The following is an 18344-nucleotide window of genomic DNA, read 5'->3' on the forward strand; positions in this document are numbered from 1 at the left end:
TACTAAGGCATTGCATCATTACCATCACTCTTTTGTTTTTGTTCCTTTGTTACCAGGCAAGGAACAAGACTTTAATGAGAAAAAACAAAAACAAATGCACTTTTTGTGCTGAATTTTTTTTTAATAAAAAAAACTTGTGCCACAATAATTTATTCCTTGGCTCCATCATTTGAATAATGAGATTGGAGTAAAGGGGAGGGAATTCTGTTGGATAATACTGAATTATTAGGCAATCCCTGGAATGGCTGGCCAGAATTGGAGTAATCATCATCATCATCAGACTCAAGAATCCAAGGGTTGGATTTTGACTAACTTGTTGCACTCGTGAAAGCCAGCACAAGAAGTATCACTAGTGAAATGGGGCTTTCATTTCTCTCCAGCCCCCTTCTCCTTCCCCCAAATCTGCTCAGTAGGGTCAGGAAAACTTCCAAAAACAGCACATGAGAGAAGGAAAGAGGTGTTTCTTTCATCTGCCAAGCAGAAGTTGCTTGCGTTGGTGGTATAACGTCCTTAGTGGTATGCTGAATTCCACCCCAAATTGATGCTGAAGATCCATCTGACTCCAGTTTGTAGTGATTAGAAACGCAAACTCTCATTAGGAAAGGGACACACCATATTGATGGCACACAGAGGGTGGGGAACTTGTGGTCCTCCAGATGTTGCTGGACTGCAGCTCCTATCAGCTCCAGTCAACATGGCCAGTGGCCAGTGATTATGGGAGCTGTGGTCACAGATCACAGTTACCTTATAAAGATATCAGGGAGGAGCCATAGAGCAAATACTCTGCATGCCAAAAATCATGGATTCAATCCAGGACATTTTCAGTTTTTTAAAAAAATCAGATAGCAAATGAAGGCTGCTCCCAGTCAGAATACACAAGATCCTGAATGGGGTGTAGGGGCATCACAGCACACTCAGGCACTCTCTCTTAGGGCCCACCAAGGCCCCCTGCCTTTGTCATTTTTCTTTATTTTTTCCTTCTAGATGAGCTACCTTCCCAGGTTGCCAAGCCCCATCTGTTCCTCACCTCCCTCTAGGACACATTCAGAAACTGTCTTCTTAACCATTGGACCCATGATTGGTCTCATCTGCTCAGCTGGAGCCCTTCTTTGTATGCAGGGAAAGTCCCTAACTCACTGGGGGTTTGAGACCCATAGGCTAGCCTTAACCTAGTTTAGCTGGCCAGTTGAAGCCATTTCCTGGGGTTTAGCTGCTGTCGCAAGCTGACAGCTTCTAGGAAGCACAGGTGAGAGCTGAGTGCAGGGTGGCGACCAAAGGTGGACAGGCAACCCCAGAAGGAGCATGACGTGTCCCCCACCAGAGGTACTACCCCTCCCCTAACACCCCACGTACCCCACTGCAGTTAACAAAGCACACAAATTGTGGCAATCCGGCCACCATACAAACTTTTCAACCCTGGTGGAATTAGTTTGCTAAAGATTGGAGTAAAGAGACTGTCTTGGTGGCTCTAATTTGGTGTCCCATGAAAGATGCTAGATAGTTCTGGACCACTCAAAAGCTTGTAACTTCTTCTTTTTTTGGGGGGGGTAACATTTAGGTTGGCCCAATAAAGATGTTGCCCCAAACAAAATAACATAAATTAAATGATGCACAGAAATTACTGCCATCCCATGTGGGTCTAAGGTTTCCTTTGTCCTATATTTAGGACAGTAACAACACTGTCGTTCTTGCCCTTAGCAATGGTTTCATTTTATTAAATTATATTTTGTTTTGTTTTTACGATGGTGAATAAACTTCCAGGATACGCAGCATCCTTTTGATGCTTTGTCCCCTTGGAGGAGGAAGTTTACTTTGTTGGAATGAGATACTGGGAAAAGAGCGAGCAAGCTATTAATAAACGAAACTTCTTATGCGTGGCAAACTATTTTGTATATGCTCAGCATGGGGAATTCTTCAAATGGCTTTCTTTTTATGAATAATTGTAAATTTAATGTTGGCGTCAATAACTCCTTAAAACAGCTTATTCTGTTTCTGAGTTACACACTTCTGAGCGCCGCAACGTAACTTTGATGGAACCTGGGGCATAATTTTTATTTTCTGACGGATGGATACAAAGGGAAATAAGATCTCAAATTGCTGGAATTACCTGCTTTCCTTTCCTTTTTAAGCAGCAGGCAAATAAGTGTAAGCATTAAAGTTTGGACAATGAGACCGTAAAACACGAGTGGAATGACTTATTTCAAATTTACTAGCCGGTTATGAAGGAGACAGATGCTGCTGCAGCATCCATAATAACTGCTGGCACAAAAAAATGATGCAGCAACAATGATGTGGGAAAGGAACTGGGTGAAGCTACATTATACCAAGTCAGACCATTGGTCCATGGAGCTCAGTACCATCTAACCCAAGAGCCACCAACCATTTTAGGCCTGCGGGCACAACAAACCTGCCGCACCTGGAACTAGGTGAGGAGAATGCAGCTGAATTGGACACAGCTGTGGTCAGCCAGAGGAAGGATCATCCACCTTAAAGGTAAAGGTACCCCTGCCCGTACGTGCCAGTCGTGTCCGACTCTAGGGTTGTGCGCTCATCTCACTTAAGAGGCCGGGAGCCAGCGCTGTCCGAAGACACTTCCGGGTCACGTGGCCAGCGTGATGAAGCTGCTCTGGTGAGCCAGCACCAGCGCAGCACACAGAAACACTGTTTACCTTCCTGCTATAAAGCGGTACCTATTTACCTACTTGCACTTTAGAGGTGCTTTCAAACTGCTAGGTGGGCAGGAGCTGGGACCGAAAGACGGGAGCTCACCCCGCCGCGGGGATTCGAACCGCCGACCATACGATTGGCAAGTCCTAGGCACTGAGGTTTTACCCACAGCGCCACCCACGTCCCTCATCCACCTTGGGCCTGCCCATAAAAAACAAGTCTAGAGTGAGAGATTAGGGTGATGATTTCTGTTTCCAGGATCTTTTCTCACTGTGGGCAAGCTCAGAGTTTGTTTGGGAAATGAAATACAATGAATTGAAAAGGATGTTTAAAATAACTTTAATTAAAAAAAAAAACCCACACACCCCAGAAGCTTTTCTTTTGGGAATTATAGGGATAGGACTACTTAAATTGTAATGAAAATTTATTTATGTATGCTACTACAGCATCAAGAATGTTACTTGCCCCCAAGTGGAAAGAAGCAGAAGTCCCAGAAAAGGAAGAATAGATACAAAAACTCATGGAATATGCAGAAATGGCGAAACTTACCAAGAGAATAAGAAATCAAGATAGCAAACTTTTTATAAAAGAATGGAAATGGTTTATTGAATATTTACAGATAAATTGTATTTACAGATAAAATCATTAGCAGGATTAATGTAACAACCTGCTGTTTTATAAGAGTATATATTTGCAGTAGATAAATAAATGAGCAAGTTAAATGAACTTGGATACGAAGAAGATTTTTTTTTTTAAAAAAAATAATTTAAGGAACCGCAGAAAGAGGGGGAAGGAAGTCAAAATCTGGAAATGTTAAATTGATTGTAAAACTAATGAAATGTATAAATTTGAAAAATATAAATGAAAAACTTTTAAAAAAACATTTGTTTGGACCCTGTGTGAGAGTCCCGAGGCTAAGAGGAAGGGTGTGCAGAAGGAAAATGAATGGATATTGATTGATATATGTTATTGACTTTGTATTAATGTGACACTTTTAAATGTAACTGTATATTTTTTTGTAATATTTTTCTTTAAGTTGGCTGTTGCAGCTTCAGTTTTTTGCACACCACTCAGGGATACTTTTAATATGTTAAGTGTTGCAGAAATAGTGTAAACTAATAATAATAATAATAATAATAGGTAAAGTTAAGGTAAAGGACCCCTGGATGGTTAGGTCCAGTCAAAGGCAACTATGGTGTTGCACGCTCATCTCACTTTCAGGCTGAGGGAGCCAGTGTTTGTCCAGAGACAGCTTTCCGGGTCATGTGGCCAGCATGACTAAACCGCTTCTGGTGCAGTGGAACACCTTGACGGAAACCAGAGTGCATGGAAGCACCGTTTACCTTCCTGCCACAGTGGTACCTATTTATTTACTTGCACTGGTGTGCTTTCAAACTGCTAGGTTGGCAGGAGTTGGGACAGAGTAATGGGAGCTCACTCCGTTGCAGGGATTCGAAACCACCGACCTTCTGATCGGCAACAACAACAACAACGCAACTACTACTTTGGATTTTGGAGCAAGTGTGGTTGTCAGAACCTACCCTTCCTGGATCAACTCCTTTCCCCAAGGTCTTCTTGTGGGGAGATACACACAAGCATAACTCTTTTCTATCCCTTCCTCTGCTCTAAAATGGGGTTACACAGCTCCAAGCTGGAAATAGCCTAATGGTATTTACATACCTTATCAATGAGCTTTTGCTATGCAGCAATTCTTCAGTATTCCAGAGGCAACAAAGGTGATATGTTTATGTTGTAGCTCTGTGCGCTAATTTCTTTATCAAACCTCTGAGCACGAAGTAACAGAACGATAATGGGCATAGCACAGAACAAACCCGACCCTTAAACGTTGGAAAAACAGCCTTCTCGGAAATGTTTGCTTTCCCCCTCCCTGCCCCCTCATGTGTCCCTTGAGCGTATAACAAGATGACTGAAGTTTTGAGGGCCCCAGGGAGGAATTTAATGAATCAGTGTTCTCAGCTCGCATTATATAAATCCATATACATAAATAGATATATTTGTGTGTGCGTGCGTGTGGTTTTTTTAAAAAAAAGTTTCAAGAGGATTTTGTTAGGGGTTGATGAGTCGCAAATCTGAGGGCCTCATTTCCCCATTTGCCTTGGAAATAAATCTGAACCCAGAAATGACCTTGATTTGTGAAACCGGCTCCCAGTTTTCTTTTCATTCTACAAAGTTTAAGCATTTCTGATGATGGAAACACTATACATCAACTCTTCAGCCACTGTGAGAACAGGATGTGGGACTACATGGGCCATTGGCCAGTTTTTATGTCCTTATGTGCATGAGGCAACTTCAGACCACGGACCAAAATGCTGCAAAGGTATGGGATTACTGCCCAGAACAGTATCCCAAGTCCTCTCCCTCCCCCATCCATAACTTGATATTCTCACATTGTGTATTTTCCACTTCCATTGTGGAGCAGGAGAAGGGAAGCATGCATCACAGTGGTCACACTTGTCTCATACATTTAAAGCCATTTTAAGAGTAATGGCTTCCCCTGAGCCATCCTGAGAACTGGGTGGAGGTTGAAGGATGCCCCCATTCCCCTCACAGTTCCCAGATGGGTTTAACAATCAATCTCTCTCCCCAGGGAACTCTGGGAATTGTAGCACTGGGAAGGGAATATGGGCTCTCCTAACAAATCTCAGCACACAATTGCCAGGAATCTTTGGGGGAAGCCATGCTCAGGCCTAGACCGAGGGGGGGGGGCATATGGACCACTTGGCCCAGGCCTCCGATTCCAAAGGGGGCCTCAGTCAGCATAAATTCCCTATGTATTTTTAAAAGGCACTATTGTATATCTATATTTTCCATTTTGTCTTTATATGCAGATACGGTTCAAGCCTTGAAATAAAATTATTTGTCAGCATAACTTTTGTGAAAATTATTTATATACTTATTTATTTATAAGACTCCAGTTATCCCCAGGGTAAAAAAAAGGGGGGGCACATTATCTACCTGGCCAGGGCCTCTGCCTGGCTTTGCAAGACCCTGGCCATGGTTGTTTATATGAGCTAGACCAGTGACTGGGAGCAGCTGCCAGGAACATATAACACTGGCCCTAAAGGATCTACACTGGTTTTCAGTACAGTGGTACCTCAGGTTAAGAACTTAATTCGTTCTGGAGGTCCGTTCTTAAGCTGAAACTGTTCTTAACCTGAGACACCGTTTTAGCTAATGGGGCCTCCCACTACCACCATGCCGCTGCCACACAATTTCTGTTCTCATCCTGAAGCAAAGTTCTTAACCCGAGGTATTGTTTCTGGGTTAGCGGAATCTGTAACCTGTACCATATGCAACCTGCAGCACCTGTAACCCAAGGTACCACTGTATATTTCTGAGAGCAATTCAAAATGTTGGCGTTGACCTTTGAAGCCTCGGCATTCTATACCTGAAGGAGCATCTCCACCCCCATCGTTCTGCTCGGACACTGAGGTCCAGCTCCGAGCACTGACAGAGGAAGATGGGTTGGGGGGGGGGCACACTGCTCCGGGTGTCAGTCCTGAGTGGGGGCAACGTTCGGTGTGCTGCCCACCCCGAACCCGGGGGAAGGGGGAGCTGCCGCGCCACTTTGCTGGTTCCTTCCTCTCCCCTTCCCACTTGCCTGCCCCCTTCCCCTTCCTCTCCCCAGCCTGCCTGCCTCCTCCAGCTGGGAGTGCGGTGCAGCAGCTCCCCCCTTCCCCTGACGGCTGGCTGTAGGTGTAGGAGTCACGGGCGGGCGGTGCGCCATTGCCCCGTGCTCCCAGCTGGAGGAGGCAGGTAGGCAGGGGAGAGGACAGGAAGGAGGCAGGTGAATGGGAAGGGGAGATGAATGAAGAGGGATTGGTGTGTGTGCGCGCAGCTATCCCATGCCTGGGAGGGCACCCTCCGCGCCCCTCGGGAAGGCGCCTGCCCTGGGTAGCACGGGCATATGCTCTGCCACTGGCTCGGAGGGCCTTTTGGCGGTTCCCTCACTGAGAGGAGTGAAACTACAGGGAAGCAGTCAGAAGGGCTTTGTGGTTGTCACACCCACCCTGTGGAATGCTGTCCCGTCAGATGTCAAAGAGGTAACAACTGTATAATTTTTTGTAGGCTTCTGAAGGCAGCCCTGTTTCAGGAAGCTTTTAATGTTTAATGTTGTTGTTTCTTTTAATTTTGATGGAAGACACCCAGAGAAACCGCCCATAGGAAATAAACAATATTTAAAATGCTGATAACAATAATTATCAATTGAGAAAATAGCACAGGTCTTGAAAGACCTACACTGGCTCCCAGTACGTTTCCGAGCACAATTCAAAGTGTTGGTACTGACCTTTAAAGCCCTAAATGGCCTCGGTCCAGTATAGCTGAAGGAGCGTCTCCACCTCCATCGTTCTGCCCAGACACTGAGGTCCAGTGCCAATGGCCTTCTGGCAGTTCCCTCACTGTGAGAAGCCAAGTTACAAGGAACCAGGCAGAGGACCTTTTTGGTAGTGGCACCCGCCCTGTGGAACGCCCTCCCACCAGATGTCAAAGAGAAAAACAACTACCAAACTTTTAGAAGACATCTGAAGGCAGCCCTGTTTAGGGAAGCTTTTAATGTTTAATAGGTTATTGTATTTTAGTGTTCTGTTGGAAGCCACCCAGAATGGCTGGGGAAACCCAGCCAGATGGGCGGGGTATAAATAATAAATTATTATTATATTATTATTATTATTATAATTAGAGACAGGCCGCTATGCACTCCACAATTAAAAGAGAATTTAATTCTGCATTGAGAACATTCACATTCCTTACAGAGAAACAATTCTCTGATCTGCCTAAACTATACACTCCAGAATAGGGTGGCTCCAGATTTTAAGGAGGCCCGTAGCAGAGTGTACAGTGATAACTTGGTTCTCAAACTTAATCCATTCAGGAAGTCCGTTCCAAAACCAAAGCGTTCCAAAACAGAGGTATGTTTTCCCATAGAAAGTAATGCAAAATGGATTAATCCGTTCCAGACTTTTAAAAACAACCCCAAAAACAGCAATTTAACATGAATTTTACTATCTAACGAGACCATTGATCCATAAAATGAAAGCAATAATCAATGGACTGAACTATAAAATAAATAAGACAGTATTGTAGATTATCATCCACACAGTCACAAAAACAAATTAACCAAAAAAGCCTCAAAAACAAAAATGCAAAATAGATAGCAGAAACAAAAGCACCAAACTTAATCCATTCCAGAAGTCCGTTTGACTTCTGAAATGTTTGAAAACCAAGGCGCAGCTTCTGATTGGTGCAGGAGGCCCAGAAACAATAGCCAACAGCTCTATCGGATGTTCGGTTTCCAAAAAATGTTTGAAAACCAGAACATTTACTTCCAGGTTTTCGGTGTTTGGGAACCAAGGCATATGAGAACCAAGGTACATATTTTATGGGCTAATAGCCGTAAAATAAAGAAAAGAAAAGAAAGAACCAAGGTACCACTGTACTCTGATGGGCCCCCTTTTGGTGGACCCTGGTGGTGACAGTGGTAGGTAGGCAACCATTTTAATTTACAGAGCAACTCAAAGTCCTGTATTCTTTTGTTAAATCTCACCCTAATCAAAAACAAATCTCCTTGTTTGAATCAGTCAAATTCAACCCACCAAACATATTTGAGTTTTTGCTGCAAGGGGTGCCAACCTCTCAGAAAAGAAAATGCCCCGTTTTCAGGTAAGACCTTAACTGATTGCACTCACAATACTGTTTCTGGACCCTGGAGTCTGCATTAAAATCCCCCATGGAATAGGCTTGTTCAGTTTTAATTAATTATATGCAATGTAAATTAGTGCACAACAGCATATTTTTAAAAAATAAATAAATAAAGAGGAAAACATATTAATTCAGAATTCAGATTTTCCTATATATATTTAGGGAGGGAGAGGGTAAACTAGATATTTTCAAGTACAAAGCCCTGGACTCTCCTTGATGTTGCTCAGCTGTGGTAAAGAATGAAATCGTTGACTTCATGATGCTAAGCACTCCGCTGGGAAACACAAACAGAGTTCATAAACTGAAGCATTCATTTCACGAGCTTTTATTAAAAGGTTTCACCTCTAAATTGAACTGTCGTACGTTGTTAGAAAACTTAAGTTTTTTTTTTAAGCGCAGTTTCTTTTAACTACGCATTTAAAAGAGAGAGAAGCTTTCTGCCTTTTTTCATATATTTCGGGCTTGACCTCTTTCACGCGCGGTCAGCAATCTAGAGAGCATTTAATCAAATTGGCTGGAAAATAAAATTATGTTATATGTAGTCTGCTCCTCCCTGCCCACCCCTCCCCCCCGGGTGCTGCCAAAGGAGTTCCCGTTCCCCACCGAAATCTCCAACACGATCCTAACCTTGTTAATGTAGTTTTTCGCAAATTCTGTCTATCTCCCCAGCAGGCTCTTTGGAGTTCACTCCGAGAGAAAAAAACACACTACAGTCTAAGATTAAAAGATATCCGCCAGATGAGAAGGACATTCGGTAATTTATAAATCATTCATTGGTGACATTGCTTTCTGCAGCTTTTCAAGGAATTGGATTAACTGCTTTTGCAGTTCCTTCAAATGTTGCTTTTCTACAGACAGTGTCATAGGTCATTACCGGCTTTTCCCTTATGTAAGCAATTCCAGCTTTCTATTAAAAATACTAATTTCCACCCCACTACAGAATCTTTTTTTGAAGAAGCAAGTATATTAAAAAGCGAAGAAGGAAGCACCACAACTTGCTTTGAAATATTAAAGGAATATATTTAAGTGAAGGGCTTCGATGTAGGGGTTCCCTTCCCCCCCTTCCTGGTTCCCGATGACAGTAAGATTTTAGCCTACGAAGTCAATAGTAAATTTTATTAAAGTCATTATTTTCCTGTTCCAGGCCTCGCTCTTTAAATAAACTATAGCTGACAATGCTGTCTTACATGCCGCCGTGCTGCAAAACGGCCTTCTCTTTATTACCACAGGGATGTTGCGGGAACATTGGAAGGTCTTTTTTCTGCACTGGTAAGGGCTCATTGGCACAGCTGGCCTTTGGCGGTTCTTGGCAGGCAGCTTTTATAGGTAGAACCTGTGTGCCTCCCTTTCCAGGCAGCCCTGAGTGGAGGAATCAGTGCTGAAACCCACTTTTCATTTGCTTCCTTTCTCCTTCCCAATTCGGCACAAACAGCTGGGTTTGTGTCAGATTGGTGACCCTCCATTGACAGGGCGCCCCCTGGTAAAAACATCTAAGACCAGCATCCTGTTCTGACAGTGAAGTAGAGTGTCATGAATGAGCCAGCGCCCAGGGTAGGTTTGCAGCCGGCTCCCAGGGAAGGGTTGCTGCCAAATGAAGAAAGCAGTCAGGAACACAGAGGGTTAACTGCCATGCAGGATGAGCACTGGCTAGTGCCAACTGCCCCACCCCTTGGAATGCCCCCCGATAAGGGAATGGTGGAGAACAAGCTAGAATGCAGTCAAAGCTCGCTGGAAGCAATAACAGGCTGGAAAGAGTTAAGAGGCAGCCTCGCAGAGAATGGGGAAGAGGAGGGAGCTGACCCACTCAGTCTGAGGTCTTGACGAATGGGAGGGCTGCAAGATAGGAAGCAAAACAAAAGACGTATGAAGCAAAAGTTCATTTGCTTCTTGGTCTCGTGGGAAGCAGACTTCAGAAGGGTCATCTTGATTGATGATGGCGGAGGCTGTGTTGAGAACGTCCGGAGTTATCTGTTTGTTTTGACAATAAACCATCCTTTCCCAATAACAACGCTCACTGTGGTATCAAGCTGGGGACTGGACTCCTGACATAGAGTAGAGTTCGAAGGGACCACAAGGGTCATGTAGTCCAACCTCACGCAACACAGGAATCTTTTGCCCAATGTAAAGCTTGAACCCATGACCCCAAGCCCTAAATTGTGATCCCCAACAAGTGGTGTTTAGAGGTATATTGCCTCTGACATGGGAAGGAGAACAGAGCCGTCGATAGCCCTATCCTTTACTAATCCAGTGGCACCTCTCATCAGTAGAAAACGGAACAAAATCCTATTTGGAGTTTCCTTCAGAAGCAACCCTGCACTGCCTCCCACACTGTTCCAAAGGCTCCACCAAACCTCCAGGACAGATCTTGCTCTTGTGGTGTGATGTGTGTAGGAAGCTTTACGGGGAGAGGGAATGGTGGCGCTGTGGGTTAAACCACAGAGCCTAGGACTTGCCGATCAGAAGGTCGGCAGTTCGAATCCCTATGATGGGGTGAGCTCCTGTTGCTCGGTCCCTGCTCCTGCCCACCTAGCAGTTCGAAAGCACGTCAAAGTGCAAGTAGATAAATAGGTACCACTACGGCGGGAAGGTAAACGGCGTTTCCGTGCACTGCTCTGGTTTGCCAGAAGCGGCTTAGTCATGCTGGCCACATGACCCGGAAGCTGTACGCTGGCTCCCTCGGCCAATAAAGCGAGATGAGCGCTGCAACCCCAGAGTCGGTCACGACTGGACCTAATGGTCAGGGGTCCTTTTACCTTTTAAGGAGTCTCAAAGTGGCTAACAATCTCTTTTCCCTTCCTCCCCCACAACAAACACTCTGTGAGGTGAGTGAGGCTGAGAGACTTCAGAGAAGTATGACTAGCCCAAGGTCCCCCAGCAGCTGCATGTGAAGGAGTGGAGATGCGAACCTGGTTCCCCAGATTACAAGTCCACTGCTCTTAACCACTACACCACACTGGCTCTCTTTTCCATGCAAGGCCAGTTCCAGGTGTTGAGGGGCCTTTGAACTACAGTGGGTGTTCTCAGGGGCTTCCATATTTCTGCACTAACTGGCAGTGATCTTCCAGGATTTCAGACAAGGTTCTCTCCCAGCTTTACTGGTAGATGACCGGGATTGAACTTGGGTTCTTCTACATGTAAAGCAGATGTTGCCCCACTGAGCAGCACCCCTTCTATCCCACCCAACAAGACTGGCTTAAGAGTCTGGCATCAACTCCCATCTTTGCTGATTAAGTTCTATTTTCCTTCCACAACATGAGGTGAGGAGGGAGCTGGAAGAAGGCGAGACAAGACAAGGTGGAGCAAGGGAGTTCAGGAGGTGGGAGAAGACAGAGCTGGATGGGATGAGCAGGAGATGCAGGATGGGAACCTCTGGTGGGAGAAAGGAGGAGCAGCAAAATGATGGGGGAGATGGGGTGGCAGAGGGGGAGTTGGGAGCAGGAAGATGTGGTACAGTAGAAGAAGAGGAGTTTGGATTTGATATCTCACTTTATCACTACCCGAAGGAGTCTCAAAGTGGCTAACATTCTCCTTTCCCTTCCTCCCCCAGAACAAACACTCTGTGAGGTGAGTGGGGCTGAGAGACCTCAGAGAAGTGTGACTGGCCCAAGGTCACCCAGCAGCTGCATGTGGAGGAGCGGAGACGCGAACCCGGTTCCCCAGATTACGAGACTACCGCTCTTAACTACTACACCACACTGGCTCTCCAGTGAGATGGGGTAAGCAAGAGTAAATGGAGAGCTGTAGACTGTAGGGAGGGACAAAGGAGAGCAATGTTCACACATTGTACATTCACACTTGGCATCTACCCAAATGTGAGTGTTCATACAAAAGACTGTACACTTGTTGATTTGCACAGATCAGCCATTTGCGTACACAGATTTTTTACAGTCATTGACTGTAATGTGTGAAAACCCCTGAGATGATGAAATAAGAGGGGGACAGGAATTTCTCCCTCTTCACCCTCCTACAATTCCTGGCAGTGCTCCTGTGTTTCATTAGCCCAAACTAAGATGAATACATTATACCATGTAATACTTTTTTTTAATAACTGGAAATATATATTCTATGACCCTCAAGGTCCATTTTGAGTCTCTGGCCAAGTTGTACCTTGAGTAGGGGAGAGATAGGTTATGTGAACTGGAAATTCTGTTTGATTGCACCTGATTTTGTTAGAACCCAGCCCGATGACAGAATCAAGGTTAATTGCAAAGTCGGAATAAGAACATTGTTAAGGCAGCCGGGTGGTGATTGTGTGTGGTTCTGCCTATCTTCGGTTCCCGGCAAATACCCAGTCTTTCCCCCAGCATTGCTTGTTCTACTACAGAGTTTAGGCCCAGATGAGAAACTACAGCAATGCTGAATCAGACTTCAGAAGTGTCCCCTTCCTCAATATTTTCGGCACAGCTCATGCAATCCAGCTGCCCCCTCTGCCTGTTAAAAAAAAGATCCTTGTCAATTTAAAATATAATGAGGCATTTCTCCTTCCCTCCTCTTCTCTCCAACCATGGGTCTTCCTCAAACCACATGCAATTAACCTTGATTCTGTCATCGGGCTGGGTGGGTGTGGGATCACATTATGAGGCGTTTCTGTGTTCCTGTATTACTTAAAAGTGCCAAGGGAGCCTTTGCCTATCAGCAGGAAACTTTAAAGATCTTTAAAAGCATGCATCCAAACCTTCTGGCACCAATAAAGTGTGTGTGCGCGCGCACAGGTGGCTGAGTATGAAAGAAGTGGGATATGTTTATAGTATAACTAGGAGGAGAGGAATAAATAATGCTGCGATGTGGCTCAGAGTCAGTTTTCTGTTACTATTGGAGTCAACTTGCAATAATGCCCTTAGTAGTGGTGGCTGGTGCTTATTGGGGCTGGTAGGGCAGAAGACAGAGGGACGTGGGTGGCGCTGTGGGTTAAACCACAGAGCCTAGGACTTGCTGATCAGAAGGTCGGCGGTTTGAATCCCCGCAATGGGGTGAGCTCCCGTTGCTCGGTCCCTGCTCCTGCCAACCTAGCAGTTCAAAAGCACATCAAAGTGCAAGTAGATAAATAGGTACCACCCCGGCAGGAAGGTAAACGGCGTTTCCATGTGCTGCTCTGGTTCGCCAGAAGCAGCTTAGTCATGCTGGCCACATATCCCGGAAACTGCTCCCTCGGCCAGTAAAGCGAGATGAGCGCCGCAACCCCAGAGTCGGTCACGACTGGACCTAATGGTCAGGGGTCCCTTTACCTTTACTAGGGCAGAAGGCAGGGAGGCTAACAGTAGGGGGAGCCAGAGTCAATGGCAGGCAGAGCCAATTGATTCTAGAACGCCCTGCCCTGAGATTAAGGAGGAGGAATCTGACCACCACTGCTACCTTCTGGGCTAGTTGTAAGTAAGAGGGCAGGCAGGTGAGGGCAGGAAGAGGGCAAGCTGTGGATGGTGGAGCAGTATCCCATTAGCACTAATACACTAACTTCTACTGGTCCTTAAGTCATCACTGAGATGCAGAATTTCCAGAAATTTGGAAAGCGTGGAGAAAAGACAAATGTATTTTAATGAGAATTTCTTTTCCTCCAAAGAAAGGAAAGGGAAACAGTTGAACTGAAGATGAAAATTGGAGAAAGGGTCATAGCTGAGCAGAAAAGCATCTACTTTACACAGTGAAGGTAATTGGGTCAGTTCCTGGCATCTCTAGACAAGACCCCAAACGTCTTGGAGAGACTCTGCTAACCATTGTAGGCAAAATTGGACTAGATATGTTGTCAGCCTGGTCCCTACCGCCCACTAGTGGGCATTTCAGGATTCTAGGTGGGCGGTAGGGGGTTCTACAGCACAAGCTGAATCCCCCTTCCATCGAGCACTGGTGGGTGGTAAGGAAATTTTACCATCAAGAAAGATGCATTAGTGGGTGGTAGGTATAAAAAGGTTGACTACCCCTGAGATAGACAAATATGCTCAGTATGAGGAATTGCCCAAAATGTCTTCCCACTAGAAACAACAACCCCACCACCCTCCAGCAGTTAATGAGAAATGAAAGGACAGAAATTTTGGTTAAATTCTCATGGGTGGTGTAGTGTATTGGCTTGCCATACCAGAAACCGTTGAGTCAGCACCCAGGTACTCTGCCGTTTCATTTTAGTTCTGCATTACAGGCAGCAATGGGTTGTTCCCTCCATAAAATGTTTTGTATTATATAGAGTTGGAAGGGACCAAAAAGGTCATCTAGTCCAAATCCCTGCAGTGCAAAAGTCACAGCTAAAGAATCCCTGGCAGGTGGCCATCCAACTTCTGTTTAAAAATATCTCCAGTGAAGGGGAGTCCACCAGTTTCTGACGTAGACTGTTACATGGTTGAACACCTCTCACCATCAGTAAGTTCTTGTTGTTGTTTAGTCATTTAGTTGTGTCCGACTCTTCGTGACCCCATGGACCAGAGCACGCCAGGCACTCCTGTCTTCCACTGCCTCCCGCAGTTTGGTCAAACTCATGCTGGTAGCTTCGAGAACACTGTCCCACCATGTCGTCCTCTGTCGTCCCCTTCTCCTTGTGCCCTCCATCTTTCCCAACATCAGGGTCTTTTCCAGGGAGTCTTTTCTTCTCATGAGGTGGCCAAAGTATTGGAGCCTCAGCTTCACGATCTGTCCTTCCAGTGAGCACTCAGGGCTGATTTCCTTAAGAATGGATAGGTTTGATCTTCTTGCCGTCCATGGGACTCTCAAGAGTCTCCTTCAGCACCATAATTCAAAAGCATCAATTCTTCGGTGATCAGCTTACTGCAATTTGAAGCCACTGGTTCAGGTCCTGCTCTCAGGAGCAGAATAAAACAAGCTTGCTCCATCTTCCATGTGACAGCTCTTGAGATATTTGAAGACGACTATCATATCTCCTCTCATCTTCTCTTATCCAGGCTCAACATAACCAACTCCCACAACCATTCCAAAGGCTTGGTTTCCAGATCATTTGTGTCGCCTCCTCTTCATGATACTTTTCAGGTGGGGTGCAGGTTTGGGGTTGTTGTGGGTTTTTTGCTGCAGGTGCCTTATTTTTGAGGAGACTGAGGGATGTGCCTTTTCTTTCATTTTCATTGCCTGAAACCCTGGAGAGCCATTGCCAGTCAAAGTGAACAATGCTGAGCTAGATATAAGATATCTTGCTTAGCTCCTATCTACCAAATTCTGATAGAAGGCTTCAATGTACTGGAATCCCCTTTGGATGAGGCTAAGATAAGGCAAACTGATTCCTCCCCAAACAGAGGAGTTGTGCAATGTGTGTGGGGTGGCGGCAGCGGCCTCTTTTGTTTTAGGAAAATCTTCTTTAGTGGAATGGGTGGAGGAGCAGCCCACAACTAGCTTTAAATTTAAAACAAACAAACAACTCACCTTTCCCTTGCTGAGTTGGCAGCCACCATCTCTTACAAAGTGCATGTCCAATGGGAAATGAAAGGCAGGAGCTAAACAAGCTCCATTACTGCCCGTTTTTCATCTCTCAGTCTTTTCTATCTAATAAACTCCTGGGTTCTTGTGGCCAAAGTGACACTGGAAATGGCAGCCAATGACACATTGCAGGCATCCCTCTAAGTGACTTTTATCCAGTGACTTTGAGAGCAGGTGCAAATAGATCTGTGCAAGGTGATTCAGAATGGTTTGTTCTTCATTCTTTTCAGTTGTTGGTTGCCCAACATCTTTTGGAGAACATCTTTATTCCTGTCGACAAAATCTCGCTTGCAAGGGGCATGTGTATTCAGGTAAGGAAATTACAAACCACAGTGCTAAGCGGCACTTCTTTCAACACATTTCCTACGAGCGTAATGACACGTGCAAAAACTCACTGGATTCTACTTTGTGGTTCTGCTGACTTGTGAGCCAGTGTGGTGTAGTGGTTAAGAGCGACAGACTCGTAATCTGGGGAACCGGGTTTGCATCTCCGCTCCTCCACATGCAGCTGCTGGGTGATCTTGGGCTAGTCACACTCTCTGAAGTCTCTCAGCCCCACTCACCTCACAGAGTGTTTGTTGTGGGGGAGGAAGGGAAAGGAGAATGTTAGCCGCTTTGAGACTCCTTCGGGTAGTGATAAAACGAGATATTAAAATCAAATTCTTCTTCTTCTTCTTCTTCTTCTTCTTCTTCTTCTTCTTCTTCTTCTTCTTCTTCTTCTTCTTCTTCTTCTTCTTCTTCTTCTCTTGAGCAGGGCATATCAGCAGAAAACCAAGCTGCCAGTTCAAATGTTGGTGGGCAGCAGTTGCCTGTCTGTCCATTTGGCAGTTCCTTACATGAAGCAGAAGATCTCCAAGTTTTCACACAAACATTTCATTCGAAGTTGCACTGCATCATAGATGTTACTATTTTAAGACTGCAATCGTTCTCATGCATTCCGATTTCACTTCTGAGAATAAGGAGCAAGCACAGAGATGCAAGATGTACTAAAGTCAAGGTAGACCACATTACTTGAGCAAAGGGAAGCTGTAAAATGAAATCTTTATGTACTTCAGGAGGAAACAACAACCAACCTGGGTGGGCAGAATCACACCACGTCTGGAAGATTCTTCCCTGAGAAGCTGCAGTTGCATGGCTCACCACATGGGGCAGTGGTCAGCAGTCATTGACATATATGAGAGAGGACCCTGCATGGGTTAGAACAGGGTTCCTCAACCTCAGCACTCCAGATGTTTTTGGCCTACAACTCCCAAGATCCCTAGCTAGCAGGACCAGTAGTCAGGGATGATGGGAACTGTAGTCCCAAAACAGCTGGAGGGCTGAGTTTGAGGAAGCCTGGGTTAGAACATGCAAACCTTTGAGCCCCCTCATACTTCCTTTCAGCCCACAGGGGATAATCTGAATCTCCCTAAAACTGTAGTTTCTCCTCTATCTCCTATTTGTGCTTTGAACAGCCTAATACAGGTGTGACCTGTGGTTGAACTCTGATAAAGACTACTCAGCAATAACAAATTCTGCTTTAATATCTTCCCCACCCTATGAGAATTTTTGCTGATCTTCTCAAAACTATTTTGAAATCTGGTAAAAACTGTTGAAGGATACCTTGAACTTAGCTGCGACATTTTGCTTCATTACAAAATATTGCTTGGCTTCCTTTGAAGTTCATCAGGAGAAGTTCATGCAAGAATGGAGCCCCCAAATCAAGTCAGTTCTAAATTTCACTTTAGGCAACATTTTGGTGGGAACCGACAGCAACCAAAGAAGATGCCAACTTCCTGTTAGTTCTGAGGTAATTTGCGGGGGGTTTTTACCTGCATTGTTCCTCTTTGGGTTGAGTGAATAAAAGGACTTGGGCTGTTGTGTCTCCTCCAACTTTGCTTAGGGAAAGGCTCTGTTTACAGTGAGATCATTTTGTGTGGACTTCCGGAGAGAAGCAGGTCGAGTCAAAGGTGGCTCGAAGGTCAGATATAAAGGTAATATTTGCCAAACTGAGTAGTGAGCATTACAGAGAGAAATGTCAGGAAAACTCACCAGGAATCTTCAGGCTGTAATATCCTAAACTTCAAATAACTCTGTGTGTGCAGTCGGACAGCTGTGTTGCCCTGTATATGCTTCACCCGTGACATTAACGAGATAGTCCTTTCCTTTACAGGTTTGTCTGCATTTGAGGCCATCAGAGATCTTAAAAGTAATCCCATTGGAATGAAGGACATCTATTAGAAAGCTGCTTTGGGGCTGTCAAGAGACACTTGGGCTGAAATCTGATATGCCCCTATCTGGCTGTAAGTCTCATCTGCATGCCATAACAGTTGTTCATAAAAGTTAAGTTGCATATGGTTTCTCAGTGTAACGTTCCTAAGTTAAAACAAAAAAAATTCCTTCCAGTAGCACCTTAAAGACCAACTAAGTTAGTTCTTGGTATGAGCTTTCGTGTGCATGCACACTTCTTCTTGCACACGAAAGCTCATACCAAGAACTAACTTAGTTGGTCTTTAAGGTGCTACTGGAAGGAATTTTTTTTTGTTTTGACTATGGCAAACCAACAC

At 45.0% G+C, this 18344-nt stretch overlaps 2 long non-coding RNA genes across 5 annotated transcripts in view; one reads left to right on the forward strand and one right to left on the reverse strand.

Moving 5' to 3' along the window:
* LOC309378834 overlaps positions 1-18156 on the forward strand; it is a 90205-nt gene extending 72049 nt beyond the window's left edge. For 2 of the 4 annotated variants that reach the window (XR_014172165.1, XR_014172166.1), the window contains exons 3-4: positions 16029-16109; positions 17951-18156. This is a non-coding gene — a long non-coding RNA (uncharacterized lncRNA). Of the gene's footprint in view, positions 1-15272; positions 15358-16028; positions 16110-17950 lie in introns of all 4 variants that reach the window. The other 2 variants (XR_014172170.1, XR_014172167.1) reach the window with 2 other exon arrangements.
* LOC309378908 lies at positions 1547-3008 on the reverse strand. The gene is made up of 2 exons (XR_014172279.1): positions 2862-3008; positions 1547-2486 (listed from the first exon to the last, which is right to left on the reverse strand). It is a non-coding gene; the product is annotated as an uncharacterized lncRNA (long non-coding RNA).
* Positions 18157-18344: the final 188 nt, after the last annotated feature.

This window comes from Podarcis melisellensis, assembly GCF_964234715.1.
Source record: "Podarcis melisellensis genome assembly, chromosome: 10".
NCBI classification, from domain to species: Eukaryota; Metazoa; Chordata; class Lepidosauria; order Squamata; family Lacertidae; genus Podarcis; species Podarcis melisellensis.